The following is a 13,121-nucleotide window of genomic DNA, read 5'->3' as shown; positions in this document are numbered from 1 at the left end:
GTGCGGCGGGGGAGGACGGCAGAACATGGGGAACTAAGTTTGTAAGTTATAGAATCTCACGGGGTGAGGCTGCTCCGGTGACAGTGGACACAGTACAGTCGTGAGCCTGGGCTGCCCCTCTATGAGCTTAGCATCAGCAGGTGCCACAGCCCTCAGCGCTGCAGAGAGCTTAGCCGGTGGTGTTTTATCCCTGGATACTAACTCTTCTCATCATTTTGCACCATCACTTCATTTTATTCCTCTTGAAAACTCTTCTCTCTTTTATTTCTCCTCCTTCTATATCAAAACCTTTACAATAAATGTCTTGAATTAAATGACTTTGTTTGAAATACCTGGCATAGTTTCAAATTCCCTTGGTTAGATCATACTGTTTAAGTAACTAAACAAAACGAAACAAAATTTAAACAAATTGTGCCCAACACCTACTGCTTCCTACTGTATTAAGAAAAAAATCAACCATTCTGGATGAAAAGAAATAAATGTTAAACAAAGCAAAACTCACCCTCACAGAAAAATATGTGGGATATTTTTTGACCTTAAGATTGAAAAATATCTTCAATAACACAAAATACAATATAAAAGAAAAAAATTGATGGATTTCACTATAGCACAATTTATTTATTTATTTATTTGTATGTATTTGGTACCGGGTCTCACTACACAGATAAGACCCATAGTGATTCTCCTGTTTTAGCCTCCTCATCGCTGGAATTACAGGCATGTGCCACCTTGCCCAGTCTCAGGGGCCAGCTCAGCGCACCAAGGAGTGAGGCTGGTGTGACATGTACTGCCAGGGATCAAACCCCGGTCCCTGTCCTTAGCCTAAGCAGGAGCTTAGTCTGCTGAGCTATCTCACTGGCTCTATAGAACAGTTTAAAATTCCATTCTTTACAAAACCATATACAAGTGGGAAAGCAAGCCACAGCTGGGAAGAGAACTTCTCTAATTCATATAAAGACAAAGTTAAGTATCTTAACAATATGAAGCCTTCAAAATGAGAAAAAAAAATTTAAAAATTGCAAAAGATATTTGCAGGTGATTTAAGAAGAACTCCAGAAGAGTAAAAAAGTGTGAAAACATTGCCAAATTTATTTCTAATCTGAGAAATGTAAATTAAAACTGAAGTGAAGATATTTTACTTTAGTACAGTGACAACAACCAAAAGTCTGATAACAAGAGTTGACACAAATTTTGGACTAATAAGAATTAACAAGTACAGCTTCTGACAGCAATAAACAACTTTACTGATCACTTTCGCAATCTTTTGTCAACTTGAAAATGCACATAGAGCATCTTTGACTCCATGATTTTATTCCTAGTCATGGTTTCCAACTGCTGCCATCACACTGGACACTGGCAGGTTCCGCAAGGGTGCTGAGGTAGTGTTTCTCCCCACTATTGGCAAGTTGGGCAAGGTGGGGCCTCTGAGACCTGTGATCTACTGCCAAAATTATTCATTCTCCCAGTGTGCCACACAGTTCTTGTAGCTTTATTAGTGTTTAATAACCCGAGTTATTAAATAACTTTTGGAAGGTTCTTTGAGGATATCCATTCTTTGTTTTAGATGATTCAATTATTTTTGGCATGTCTCTATTTATTTATTTATTTTAGAGAAGGGCCTACAGGGTGTTCAGGGTACTAGATCAGACTTGTGGTGATCCACCTATTTACAGCCTCCCAAGAGCTGGGATTACAGGCATGTTCCACCATCCTGTCTCAATTGCCATCTCAGCACACCCCGGGGGCAGGGCCAGCAAGGCAGGCCGGGGGATTGAACCGCAGGCTCCTGTGCCTGCCTAAGTAGGCACTTTAATCCGTTGAGCTATTTGGCCAGCCCATGGCATGTCCTGTTAACATATATATTTTGTAGTTACTCTGGGATTGCTTCCAGATTTTTCATTACTATTACATGCTTTCTCTGCAAATTTTAAAAGAGGCTTTTTTCCTGTGACTGTCAGGATAAACCCAGAACCCTGGATGAGAGCAAAAAGCTGATAGGCTGCTCATCCCTAGGTGTTCAGTCCCTTCACCCTCTTATTGATCCAGCTTCAGTAAAGACTATGATAAATCTTTGATAAAAAGAGGAAAGGCGTGAGTAACTTGAAGGGCACATCTGTCGACAGCCTCCACAGAAATACTGCAGTGCCTGAAGCCAGGTCACTCCAAATAAATCACAGAGGAGTTTTCAAAAGAAAATCAACAAGTATGATCTATTCTACAACAGAAAACATATGCAATATGATATTCTTCAGTTTGCTAGTTTTCAAACTAGTGGCCAGTTTCAGTGATCACTTTCCCTTGTCCCTGGAAACCCAGTCACCTAAAAGTTGTTAGGGTTTCTCCACTTATCTGGCTCATGAAGGAAATTTGTCAAGGAGTTCATATAGTAACCAGATGGTGAAACACAGCTTAATATTTATCTTGTTCCAGAAAATAAAACTCACCAAATGTATCAGTGTAGAAGAGGGAAGCCAAAGTTGTAAATATAAAAATAAAAATAAAACATGGAGATAATTTTTGTTATCAGAAACAGATTTTTAAAAAACCAGGCCATTAAAAATATAAATAGTGGGCTGTTCGCCTGACAAGCTTAAGCACCTGAGTTCAATCCCCAGTATTGCATGCCATGGTGGCCCTGAAACCCTGGGCACCCTGTGTTGGCCACTGAAACCGGGAGTGTTGGTGCATGCCTATAATCCCAGCAAAGGGAGGGCTGAGACAGCCTGCTCATAGACTGACACTACTAGTCCAAGCTACATAGTGAGACCCTGCCAAATAAATAAATAGAAAATATTTATGTACAATTTAAAAAGACTGAACATTAAATGGACAACCAGAGGTAAGCAACATATATGTAATACAATGAGTTAATACTCCCAACATACAAACTTCCATAAATTAAGAAAAGATAAAATCCCTATAGAAAAAGTCATGAACAGATTATCAGAAAATGTAAATCAATAAATACAGAAATAATTTAGACTCACAAATGACAAAAATTCTACTTAAAATACAAATTTTTAAATTTTCCTTAATTCTGAGGAAAAAATGCTAATCTTGGACCTAAAACTCTTTACAAACACCATAAAAAGCCTTTTAAAATTTCAAAACAGAGGGTACCAGTAAACTGTGCTGGTTACCAAGGCATGATCAGGGCCTAGGAAACCAAGGAAAGATGGTACATCTCCCTAGGTAGAGCACTGTGGAGCCAACACCACACTCAAGAGTGAAGGCGAGAAGCAGAAGGCAGTTGCTAGAATCGGGAGAGAAATACAGGAGAGGATTACCTGAGAGGAACATAGTCACTGAGAATAAAAACCACCAGGCAAGTAGCTGAGGAAAACTACGCTGATCTCACACTACTGGTACCCCTTTGTCTCCTTCCACTGTTTTCCCATTGAATGAATTCATTTAGAGGTTAGACTGCAGCCAATGTAGGTCAGATTCCTAGGTCACAGGGAGGGCATAAAAAGGAGGAGCAAACCTGAAGGAACAAATGAGGCCTACCCCACACTGCCAACTAGGCTGCTGAAGCCCCTGAGATCCACCAGGAAGTCCTTTCCAACACTACACAGAGAGAAATCATTTTCAGGACTTCTGCACACTTTGATATGAATGTCTAAACTATACAATGAGGGAGAAACTATTATTTTCCTAAAGAAAAGGAAAAGAATATCTAGTGGAATTTCTCCATGGGAAAAAAAGCAACTGAGATTACATCAATAGAACATACTGTAAAATATTTTATTTACTCTAGAAGGTTTCCTATTGCTGCAGGGATATGTGATCTGCTCATCTAATGAGAAAGTAAGCAATACTTCCTGCGCACAATAGCACAATTTCATTAATTAAATCTCACCACCTTCAGGTGTAGTGTTAAAAATGAGACAAATACTTTATTACTACTTGGAAATGTCCTTTGATTGAGAATAGCAGTCATTGAAATCATTGATTAGTTGTAGTGTTCTCAACTTCTTTTTCCTAATTGAGATTAAAAATCCAAGTGTGGTCAAACCAAGATTTGATAAGTAACAGGCACAGGAGTTAATTGCAAGAACAGTAGAAATTCAAAGAAATTCATTCACTGAATTCATAGTGTAGGCAATGCCTCTGGTTGTTGGCTCTGTGTGGCATAAAGAATGGAAGGTCTCTTTAATTGTGGGCTAGGCAGCATGGTTTATTTTAAAATGGTGGTTGCATCTGAACTTGTCATTTTCTCTCTTTAAAACATGAATGACACTCATTAATAACTATCAGATTCAACAATCCAAATATTATTAATTATCCTAGAACGCCTAAGCATCATGAACATGACACAAACTGAATCTACCTTCAGTCCATCCAAGATCTTTACATATAAATGTCTTAACACTTTATTCAAATCCATATTCTAATTACTTCCCACAATGGACTTTTAATTTCTAGCTCTTGGGAAAAGACCCAGACTTGTATTCCTAGAGGCACTAACTGCCTAATGTTAGTTTTTTGAAATCAAAGTCAGAGATAGGGATTCCTGTGTAAATTGTTATATGGGGGAGTTCTCTTAGGAAAACCTTGAAGTTGGTGAAGTCAACAGGATAAGGCAGGGGTTGAAATATTTCCTGCAAAAAATATAGAGAGAACATTTCAGACATTCTTAATGAGTGGATTTCCATAAGTCAGAGGCAATCATTAGGTAAGCAGTATAGACTTATCTGAGCTCTCTGCAGCCAATCATGTTAACAGCTATAGATTGAGTATTCTGGGCTGATAAAGTGGTCTGGGCTGAGCACCAACAGCTTCACTAGAGGAAAAGTAGAAAAAAGGAAAGAGATTTTGTCATAAACATGACATTTGCCTTATAAGAAGAGAAAAGAAGTGATTAGGCTGAAAAAGAGACAGCTAAGGTACTCAGGCAACAAATCCATGAGTTCAAGTTTGAAGGACATTTAGATTTAGGGTCAAATATAACTAATTTAAGAATCCTAAATTCAATGGGAGCTCATTGACCAGGTGCTAATTTTGATTTCACCTCCCTCCCTTCCTTCCTTCCTTCCTTTCTCTCTCTCTCTCTCTCTCTCTCTCTCTCTCTCTCTCTCTCTCTCTTTCCTTTCTTTCTTCCTTCCTTCCTTTCTTTTTTCTTTCTTTATTTCTTTCCACCCTTCCTTCCTTTTTTGGGATTACTGTATTTTCTTTCCACTAATAGCTTGCCATTTCTTCCTGGCAGTAGTATTACTGAACATAGATAGTTGATGAGGCATACTGGACTTAGTTTACAAAATCTCACTGGAGTGATAATAGACATCTTATTGGAAGGCTAGATATTCTGACAAATTAAGAAGAAAACTATGTAGGCAACATAGCCTTGCTATGGACTCTGGAATTTCTGAAACAATGTGGCCTTAATAGTTTCAAATTTAAAATAAAATAGGTAGAAAAGCAGGGAAGGTAAGTCTGAAGAAGAGAAATTGGTATATATTTCAGGAGATAAGAAGCTAGCAAAAAATAAATTACATTTGATCTCTAGTGTCCCAATTTTGAAATTTATTTATTTAAGGCTCTGTAATTTGAGAAAAAATAGTCTTTTTTTGATTGAGATTTAACAATCACTCTCCTTAGTTGAGCCATGGTCCACTTAAAAAAGATTCAAGGAAGGAAAAACTGACTAAATTCTAGGCAAGGGGAGTGAATTTGAGTTAGTGTGTGTGTGTGTGTGTGTGTGTGTGTGTGTGTGTGTGTGTAGTGGTGAGAAAGAGAAAGAGGGAAAGGGAGAGAGAAAGAGACTTTTTGTATCTGAATGTCCTTATTTCAAAACCAAATATAAATTATTTAAATTATAAAACACACACTCCTGCGTAGCTGTGGAGCAGGGTGTAAGTAATCAAGAATTGACACCACAATAAGGCCAGCATTTGAAATTGGAAGATGAGAAAAGACTTTCTTTAAACTCTACCAGCCGGGATTTAATGCTGTGCAGCCAGGAGTTGTGGGTTATTAAATGAAATCAAAAGCACATCAGGTCTAGCAGCATCTTAAAAACCATTAGTGTTTCATTTAAAGAGTGTCTTGTTTCTGAAATATTCGTAGCTGGAATCCACCACCACTGCCGAGATTTACATCTCCTTTCTCCCTATTATGCTTGCTAAATCTTTTTACTTGCTATTGTAGCAAAAATATTCAAAGATTTATAGGCAGCAAAGAGAAGGCAGCAAATTATGACATCCATTATTGGCATCTGCTCTTTTCTGTATCCCCAGGAAATGCAAATACAAACGACTTCCAATTTTCTACTACAACTGAGTTGCAAAGGGAACTGTTATATGCAGATGAGGCAACTTCTATTTGGACAGAGATAAAATAGGAGGAATTTCAGTCTACTACACTTGGCATACCATTTGCATAACTCTGAGAAAGCTGTCACAAAGGAATAATAAAATATCATAAGTCTCTTAAAGAACCACACACAATGCCTGTAACTAGACTGCTTACAACAGAAAAAGACACAGCCTTAAGTTGTATGGGCTGGGGAGAGATCCAAAAACAAAAGAATGACTAAATTTAGATGCTTCTATATTCACAAGTAAAGAGATCCCTCTTTTTATGCTTGGTAAAAGGATTACACTAGGTTTGAAAATAACTTATAATCCAGTATGCAATAAAGACAGACCCCTCATTACCAATTCTTAAAAATTCTGGCGTGGATTATTGCTTGTCCTAGAAGAATGAAGTCACTGTTTCCAATTGTGTTATGGGCTCTTTGAGGGCCACGACTTCTTGCATGCACTGACCTTCTGTATCTTCAGTGTCTGAAATAGTTTTGAGCAAATAGGTTCTCAAAATGTTTAATGATGAAAACTAACAGGATCATGGTGGCATAGAAGTATGCCATAGGAGATGGGTATTCTATTCTAGCCTCTGTCTCGCATCTTCACCACATTGATCCTTGACTCTTCCAACAGCAAAAAGGAGACAATAATACTTATTTGTTATTGTGGTTTGGGTACAGTTGGTCTCTCCCCTCCCATCAAAGTTTATGTGTTAGAGTTTGGTCCACAGTGTGGTGATGTTGAGATGCTAGAATTTTTAATAAGAAGGACCTAGAAGACAGTAACTAGATCACAGAGGTTTTATACTTATGAATGGATTAATTTGGTCTCTCAAGAGTGGGTCAGAGCTCATTGGACTAGAGTACTTCCTGAGAGCAAGCTGTTGTAAGAGTGAGCCTAACCTCTCCCTGGTCTCTTGCTTCCCATCTTGTCTTGTGACCTCTCTCACCCTTTCATAGTGTTCCCATCACATTATCATCCACTATATTGTGATGTAGCCAAAAGACACTCATCAAAGATCAGAGGGAGCTGACAGATCTTGGACTTTCAGCTCCCAAACTGTGAACTAAAGATTGTTTTGCTGTATACTACCCAGTTTTAAGTATCTTGCTCTAACAACACTAATCAAATTAACATATATGATTCAGGAATCATTAAGTGAGGGCTCATGACTATCATCCACCACATCGGGCATGGATTTGTTACTACTCAAGACATAGCTCCTTTTCTTTCTCACCCTCTGCAACACTCCTGTAATATCTTTGAGGAGTAGAAAGAAAGGTCAGCAGTGTTTGAAAATTCTATATACAAGCACATAGCTCAGGTAAGCTGACAAATTACCCTAGGCCTGATCTTTCTTGAAGCCTTTACCAGCCTCAGAACTGCTGCTCAACATTTCATAAAACTTGAGATATTGACATCTAATTTATTTCTTACCCAAGTCATCACACCATCCTAGCAATATCAATGACCAAGGATAACACTATTAATTGTTTTAATTACATGGGTAACATGGCCCATCAACTCCTCTGTTCACAAACAATTTGATTCATGAATAGAAGCATTCACAAAGTTTTGCTTCCATTCTCTAACTCCACATAGGGTGAGGAACACAAGTGTGACCATCTTTCCCTCAGGAACACAAATGGGGTCTTTTCCCCAGAATTGTGAAATGAATTGATTTCATGAACCAAGGTACTGCTGCACTTTTTCTTGGGGGGGGGGCAGAACTGGAGATTGAAGTCAGGCCCTTGTGCTTACCAGGGAAGCACTTATTCTACTGAGCCATCTTCCCAGCCCCTGCACTTTCTATTTACATTTTTTTTTAATCAAGAAGATTCTTACCCTGGGTTCCAAAGGATAGAAAATACCCAGAATTGATGGAATGAGATCAATAGTAGTTTATTAATCACATAAAATCATAGGTCATATAAAAAAAAGTCACAGGTCAAATAGAAAGGACAACAAACCCCAAGCAATACACATAGCATCTTGGGAACTGAGGGTATACCAAGGTTACTGAATGGTAGATTTTAATTTAATTTAATGCAATGAATGTTTAATTTTTTGAAAAAATTACAATAAAAGACACACTTCCATTAATCTCTCTTAAATACTTCTCCCACTTCAAATACTTTTCTGACTCCTATCATTCTGTTTTCTGAAACAGTTCTAGAAGCCTTTCTTTCTTTCTTTCTTTCTTTCTTTCTTTCTTTCTTTCTTTCTTTCTTTCTTTCTTTCTTTCTTTCTTTCTTTCCAGTGTCAATTGTGCCAAACTGGCAGACTTGATGGCTTGAATTTATTCAAAATATTTATTTTTCATGGTTATTTTGAATTTCAGAAAAATTCAGAAATTTCACAGTGTCAGATCTGGTGAATAAGGCGATGCACTGTTCTTGATGTATAATTTATGGCACACCCTAAACACATGTTTTCTCAACCATATTCACAACTGACTGTACCAAACAAATGGAAACTTTATCAAGGTTAACACACCACATCCCATATTGAAGATCCGTGCCTTACCAATAGATGACCCGCAGTGGCAGTATTCACTATAGTTTTTGATCTTGCTTCATAAAGTGAGGTGGCATGATGGCCTTACAGAGTGATTAGCCATGATGGCAAAGCTATGGTGTGTGTGCCTCAGCTGGCTATTTATCAGCCTCTTGCTTCCCATCCTCTCTTGTCTTGAACCCTAAAAGTTTCACCATCACTGAAGAGGGTGAAATACTCCTTGATTCCCATAAAGGGGTTTGGCAGTTTGTTTAAGCCTTTCTGTGGGCTGGAAGAGAACTGAAAGCCACTACTTAGCAATAAACACAAATTATATTTCGTGAACAGAACAAAGATCGTTGGCTATGGCATCTCAGTGAGAGAAGAATAAGTAGGGAAGTTTGTGGTCAGACCAGTAGAGGCCCTCCTGATTTCACCATATCCAGACAGCACATGCTGTTGACCTTCAATTTAAACCTTATGCCTTATAAACTTATAGCTCACTCCTCAATTTTTTCATTGGTTCTTTGTTCTACCTGCCTGAGGTAGGACTTCTAAACACTCTGATGAGATTTTCATGTATCATCTCTTCTGCCTACAAAATGACTGATTGTTGGACTGACTGCTAACACTGACCAAGAAACTCAGAAATATTAGTGGGCATTCTTAAGATCAGATAGTCATTCAATAACTTAAGCAAATATCAGATATTTATCATTTCCTGTCTCCTTGTTTTGTATAGTTCTCCTTGAACCAGTTAACTGTCTGCAACCTACGGATATGCTATCATCCTATCTTCCTTAAATAAATCTTTCCGGTGGCTTATGGAATTAACCAACACCTCATTTCCTCATTATGAAAGTGTTCAGGCAATCAGATTTACTTTAGAGCCCGTGCCTTCCAAATCTGAAGAACATTCAAATCTGAGAAGTGAATACATTTTGTCTCAGCAGAGCCTGTCAGAACATTTTTAATAAAGACCTAGCCCAATTTCAGAGCTTTTTTTTCATTAGAGCAGGTCTGAAAGCAAAGGCCTTAAAGTGGTTAGAAAAACATAGTGTAATCACTATGGTCCCATTATCCTGTTCCTGAGTAATCATTAGCCATCAGCTTGCCAAAGGGAAGGATAGCAAATTACTCATTTATTGTTACCTGAGCTGCGCAAAAGATTGAAATCTGGACTACTAATGATTTTTTGTCACCTTGTTTGGGAGATTCTGTGGAAAAGTTCACATGTAGCACAGTTTTGTCTAGAGAGTGTGCTTTTAGTCAAATATGAAAAGGAAGCAAATCTTCGCCTTCCTATAGAAGGAAAGCTGAAAAGCTTTCTTTCATTTTATGAAAAGAGTTCTAATAAACACATGCAAAAAGTTGTCAAGATCTATACCCAGAGGAAAAATAGTTAGTTTGCTGTAAGAATCTTATCTGCTCAAAAAAGATCAGATGCTCAGTACACAACGAATTTAACACAAATCTCATTTAAGCTAACTTTACCAACAAGTTACAGGAAAAATTATTTTAAAGATCAACTAAAGAAATTTATTTTTGTCAGTGGTTGAACAAATTTCATAGTTTAAATAATGGCTCCAATGATAGGTATGGTGAAGAACAATTAAACTATTCTTAATCTCACTGGAGTATTTAAAAGTTCTAACACAGACAGATAGAACAAAAAGCCATTACTATATTTGTACCCATACCTCTGAAGTGACCCTTTTGTACAGCTGCTGAAACTTAAGTCCAGAATGAAATTTCATATAATATGTAGCACAATAAAATTATACCTCCAGAGAAGGTTTATAATAACTATATGATTGTTCTGGAGTAAGTGAATTTTCTGACAATATGTGTCATCAGTCTAGATTAGTGGAAAGACTAATGTATTTCACTGGTAGAAGTGAAATACAACTTATGTATTGGATCTGTGTTTAAGACAGAAAGGTGCCGAGGATAACAACTACATACAAGAAAGAAAATTCTAGATAGTTTTAGACAGTTTTGTGAAGGCAAAATTTTACATTGAAAAGTACAGGCAGAATGTCTCTCGCTTCCATAAGAAGCAATACATTGTCTGGGATGGAAATGTAAGACTCAAAAAGCATTGATTTCTATAGCTGGCTCTGCTGGTAACTGCTTCTATAGTCTGAGGCAATTTTCTTAGCCTATTTGTGACTAAGTCGCAGCATCTAGAAAATGAGGTTAGTAATCTTTTCTATTTGAGATCCAGCTAGTATTATTATTAGGAGTTTTGTTCACATTATTAATGTTTATGATGCTTTCAGGGGTTTTCAAATAAAAAACACTATAGAAGCCCAAAGTGTCATTAATATTATTTTTCATATTATTCCAAAAGGGTATTGTGGAAGCTGATGAATTAACATTTGTAATATTCTTTAGAAGTAGTTGGAATAGCCAGCATTACTTAATGTTCAGATTTACCCTGGAAGATCACGCAGAAAATCTGCAAATGTTAACATCCCAGTCAACTTTATATTAGGCTCACAGAAGAGACTAAGTCATCTGAAGGATTTTGTAAAATATTATTCATACTTACCTTTTTTATGAGCAGAATATATTTATTGAGGGAAAGAAAGCTCCTGTCTGAGAGAGGGACAGGAGGGGGACTCGAGCAGGTTGTCCCCGATCATACTTACCTATTTTGCCACCAAAATTCAGTGTCCCATTCTACTCAGCCCATTTATCAGGAAGAAATATGGATCATGAAATTTCATGTATTTGAAACTTAGAATAAGTTTGTTCAAAATTTTTATTTTTAAATCATAAGCCTTCTTATCTACAAATTTCTCAAAAATGCTTCTGATGCTTCATAATTCAGTTTTCTACCTGATCTTATCATGATAGCATTCTTTGAGGTTCTAGATGTCTTTTCAGAGCCGTGCTTAATGTTTAATGCTTACAGAGGCTGGATGTATTTTTACAGTGTCTGCCTTTGAATGCCTATTAAAGGGTACATTACAGGCACAGGGCACCTTCAATTTACAGTATTTTATCTACTTATACCATTTCCAGGGCTCTCTATTGTAACATTATCATTAATGTTGCTGGACCTTTGCTGCCAACAACATGATTAAATCCTATTACAATTATTGTTGCTATAAAATCTTCTCATGCTTCTTGGCACTAAAGGCGCACAGAGTCATGCAGGTGGTAATATAAAGAGGAAAAATGTGCTCCAAACGGAAATATTAGGAGAGCTCACTTAGAGAAGGTAAATAGATCCCTGAAGTAAGATCTTACTGTATTACTGCAGTCACCAGGGATAGCCTCGCTGTTGAAGTTTATGTTATAATACTAACGAGAATGTTGCTCTCAGTTTGATTTTCTGCTAGGGGAGTTAGGGAGAAGGATGTAGTTTGGAGAAAGTCTTACTAAAGAAAGGCTCAGGAAAGTGTCCAATGATGTCTAGAAAACTGAAACCTATTTTAAGACAAAGAATGAGAGTCTAGTCAATGAAATGATGTCTCACATTTCCTACACCAAGGGTGTGTTTCTCCCACCTGGCAATGATGAAATGTGCTATAGGATTTTTTTCCCTCTTGCCATAGAGAAGGATTCCTCAGTCCTCACAGTTAGAAGTAGCATCTTGCAATGCAGATAGCAATGGGATGAGAGGCTTACTTCATGAATTTAACTATCTTCAAAACTATTCAACCTGACCTAATTTGTACCTTGATCTAAGCATCTACGTTCTGGGCACATGGCCAGGTTCCCATGTGCTGTGTGTAGGTGAGGGACAGCAAGAGGCAGTGCAGAGTGGTGGACGAGGCCAACTGCACAGCAGCCATACTGTCCGTGTTTACTTCCTCTTCCTCAAATGCATTAGCGTGCTTTTCAGTAAATCACTTCTGCCCGTGGTGTAGTGTCCTCATTTCATCAGCTCAGTCTCATAGGGTTGTTGGGAGGACTGAGTTAGTGTTTGTACAACACCTAGAATGATTGATGGGACTAAGGCTTATTTCTTTTTTTTCTGCTAATCTGTTTTATGAACATACAAATGCAAAAAAATTGAATAAAGGTAAGTGGAACATATAAAAGCATAGCTAATTCTTTGTAATGAAAAGACATTTCATATAGTAATAGTAGCTGGCAATTATTGGACTACAACTTACACAAGAATAAGCACTTACTGAGTATCATTTCACTGAATCCTCTCAGTAAGATTCTGAGTAGGCATATGTCAAATTCAGTTTATAGCTATTAACACACACATACATGGTTTGGTCAATAGTTAACAACTATTTTTCTTGTCTATGCAGGATATCTTTGCTAAGAAGCAGAACCATAATGTTACATTTAGAT

This window comes from Octodon degus, unplaced genomic scaffold, assembly GCF_000260255.1.
Source record: "Octodon degus isolate 3935 unplaced genomic scaffold, OctDeg1.0 scaffold00086, whole genome shotgun sequence".
NCBI classification, from domain to species: Eukaryota; Metazoa; Chordata; class Mammalia; order Rodentia; family Octodontidae; genus Octodon; species Octodon degus.
This window is presented reverse-complemented; position numbering follows the sequence as displayed.